We start from the raw sequence: 1499 nt of genomic DNA on the forward strand, positions 1-1499 counted from the left end.
ACGCCCACTGAGGCCTTCCTCAGTGGCGTCCTCCTCCTCTCTTTCCTCTCCATATTCGGCCATGTCTATGGCTTTGCACTCTCCTTTTGGATTTTCTTCTGTATTACTTGGGAGAGTGCTAGGAGGGAGTTCAGTAACTTTCTTGCTCAGCTGACCCACTAGTCCTTCCAAATTTCTGATGGAGGACCTTGTTTCATTCATGAAACTTTGAGTGGTCTTTATTAGATCAGAGACCATTGTTGCTAAGTCAGAAGTATTCTGCTTAGAACTCTCTGTCTGTTGCTGAGAAGATGATGGAAAAGGCTTGCCATTGCTAAGCCTGTTTCTTCCACCATTATTGTTATTGAAACCTTGTTGAGGTCTCTCTTGATTCTTCCATGAGAAATTTGGGTGATTTCTCCATGAAGAATTATAGGTGTTACCATAGGATTCTCCTAGGTAATTCACCTCTTCCATTGAAGGGTTCTCAGGATCATAAGCTTCTTCTTCAGATGAAGCATCCTTAGTACTGCTTAGTGCATTTTGCATTCCAGATAGACTTTGAGAAATCAAATTGACTTGTTGAGTCAATATTTTATTCTGAGCCAAAATGGCGTTCAGAGTATCAATCTCAAGAACTCCTTTCTTCTGACTTGTCCCATTGTTCACAGGATTTCTCTCAGAAGTGTACATGAATTGGTTATTTGCAACCATTTCAATGAGCTCTTGAGCTTCTGTAGGCGTCTTCTTCAGATGAAGAGATCCTCCAGCAGAGCTATCCAATGACATCTTGGATAGTTCAGAGAGACCATCATAGAAAATACCTATGATGCTCCATTCAGAAAGCATGTCAGAAGGACATTTTCTGATTAATTGTTTGTATCTTTCCCAAGCTTCATAGAGGGATTCTCCATCCTTCTGTCTGAAGGTTTGGACTTCCACTCTAAGCTTACTCCATCTTTGTGGTGGAAAGAACTTTGCCAAGAAGGCACTGACTAGCTTTTCCCAAGAGTCCAGGCTTTCTTTAGGTTGAGAATCCAATCATATTCTAGCTCTGTCTCTTACAGCAAAAGGGAATAGCATCAGTCTGTAGACCTCAGGGTCAATCCCATTAGTCTTGACTGTGTCACAGATTTGCAAGAACTCAGCTAAGAACTGATGAGGATCTTCCATTGGAAGTCCATGGGACTTGCAATTCTGTTGCATTAGAGAAACTAATTGAGGCTTAAGCTCAAAGTTGTTTGCTCCAATGGCAGGGATAGAGATGCTTCTCCCATAGAAATCAGGAGTAGGTGCAGTAAAGTCACCCAGCACCTTCCTTGCATTGTTTGCATTGTTGTTGTTTTCGGCTGCCATGTCTTCTTCCTCCTTGAAGAATTCGGTCAGGTCCCCTAAAGAGAGTTGTGCTTTGGCTTCTCTTAGCTTTCTCTTCAAGGTCCTTTCGGGTTCAGGGTCAGCTTCAACAAGAATGCCTTTGTCTTTTTTTTTTTGCTCATAAGAAAGAGAAGAGAACAAGAAAA

At 41.9% G+C, this 1499-nt stretch overlaps 1 non-coding gene across 1 annotated transcript; it reads left to right on the top strand.

The window, feature by feature from the left end:
* The first annotated feature begins 822 nt into the window (after window positions 1-822).
* Window positions 823-930, top strand: LOC130955650 (small nucleolar RNA R71). The gene has a single exon (XR_009076836.1). It is a non-coding gene; the product is annotated as a small nucleolar RNA R71 (small nucleolar RNA).
* The last annotated feature ends 569 nt before the right edge of the window (window positions 931-1499 follow it).

This window comes from Arachis stenosperma, chromosome 1 (assembly GCF_014773155.1).
Source record: "Arachis stenosperma cultivar V10309 chromosome 1, arast.V10309.gnm1.PFL2, whole genome shotgun sequence".
In the NCBI taxonomy this organism is placed as follows: Eukaryota; Viridiplantae; Streptophyta; class Magnoliopsida; order Fabales; family Fabaceae; genus Arachis; species Arachis stenosperma.